The sequence below is a fragment of the Arachis ipaensis genome, chromosome B01, assembly GCF_000816755.2.
Source record: "Arachis ipaensis cultivar K30076 chromosome B01, Araip1.1, whole genome shotgun sequence".
Classification (NCBI taxonomy): Eukaryota; Viridiplantae; Streptophyta; class Magnoliopsida; order Fabales; family Fabaceae; genus Arachis; species Arachis ipaensis.
The window spans coordinates 19,868,689-19,870,768 of NC_029785.2; positions in this window are offsets into that span (position 1 = coordinate 19,868,689).

The window sequence follows — 2,080 nt, forward strand, 5'->3', positions numbered from 1 at the left end:
GATCTGAAATTTCTAAGTTTAGTGTCATTTTGTTGTTTTTCTCTTTCCTCATTAAAATTCAAAAATAAAAAAAAATATACTTTCCTTATTTTACTCATAAATTTCGAAATTTTGCATTAATTTAGTCAAAGATTTTCAAAATCATATCTTTTTTTAGTCAAGTCAATATTCTAATTTCAAAAATTGATCTTTTCAAATCTTTTTCAAAAATCAAATCTTTTTAATTTCTTCAATCATATCTTTTCAATCATATTTTTTTCAAAATAATTTTCAATCATATCTTTTTTTATAAATTGCAATCATATCTTCTCAATCATATCTTTTTCAAAATAATTTTCAATCATATCTTTTTTTTTAATAAATTGCAATCATATCTTCTCAATCATATCTTTTTCAAAATAATTTTCAATCATATCTTTTTGATTGCTAATTCCCAAAATCTTTTTAATTAATTAATTAATTTAGTTTTCAGTTTGCTTTTATTTTATTCTCTTTTTTTTCAAAATTTTATTTTATTTTATTTTCTATTTATTTTATTTTATTCTATTTTAATTTCGGTTACTTTTAAATAATAAAAAATATAATTCATATCAATTCCATTTTCTCCATCATGGACATAAGTGGAAGTGAACAGTCCAGAAGGACTCTGGGGTCATATGCTAACCCCATTACAGTTGCATATGGGAGTAGCATCTGTATACCTCCCATCAAAGCAAGCAGCTTTGAGCTAAATCCTCAGCTCATTATCATGGTGCAGCAAAATTGCTAGTATTCCGGTCTTCCACAGGAAGAACCTACTGAGTTTCTGGCACAGTTCTTACAAATTGCTGACACAGTACGTGATAAATAAGTGGATCAGGATGTCTACAGATTATTACTGTTTCCATTTGCTGTAAAAGATCAAGCTAAGAGGTGGTTAAATAACCAACCCACAACAAGCATAAAAACATGGAGACAGTTATCAGACAAATTCTTGAATCAATTTTACCCTCCAAAAAGGATGACACAGCTAAGGCTAGACATCCAAGGCTTTAAACAAGAGGATCATGAATCCCTTTATAATGTCTGGGAGAGGTACAGAGGGATGCTGAGAAAATGCCCCTCTGAAATATTTTCAGAGTGGGTACAGTTAGACATCTTCTACTATGGACTTACAGAAAAAGCTCAGATGTCCCTAGACCACTCAGCTGATGGATCTATACACATGAAAAAAATAATTGAAGAAGCTCAAGAGCTCATAGATACAGTTGCTAGAAATCAACATCTGTACTCAAACAGTGAGTCCTCCATAAAAGAAGAGGCTATGGCAGTAACTACTGATCCCAATCCTCAAGAACAAATTGTTGAACTTAATCAGCAATTACTCCTTATGACAAAACAATTAGTAGAATTCAAAGAGCTGCTCCAAGACACTAAAAATGCTAACAAGAATATAGAAGCACAATTGAATCAGACAAGACAACAACTATCTAAACAGATAACAGAAGAATGCCAAGCTGTCCAACTAAGAAGCGGGAAGACATTGAATAACTCAGCTCAAAATAGCAAAAAGTCAAGAAAGAAACAAATGACAGAGGATGACCAAACCACTACCCAAGATCCCTCTGAGAACATCAAGAGCCCAGAGAGGAATAACTCTGGCGTTCAAACGCCAGAAAAGGGTGGGAAGCTGGTGTTAAACGCCCATCCAGCACCCAATCCTGGTGTTCAAACGCCTATGAGGAATCAGACACCTGCAATTGCTGATAGTAACCCCTTTAAGAAGGCTTCTCCAACCACTTCTGTAGGGAATAAACCTGCAACAACTAAGGTTGAAGAATATAAAGCCAAGATGCCTTATCCTCAGAAGCTCCGCCAAGCGGAACAGGATAAACAATTTGCCCGCTTTGCAGACTATCTCAGGACTCTTGAAATAAAGATCCTGTTTGCAGAGGCACTTGAGCAAATACCCTCTTATGCTAAGTTCATGAAAGAGATCTTAAGTCATAAGAAGGATTGGAGAGAAACTGAAAAAGTGTTTCTCACTGAAGAATGCAGTGCAGTCATTCTGAAAAGCTTACCAGAGAAGCTTCAAGATCCA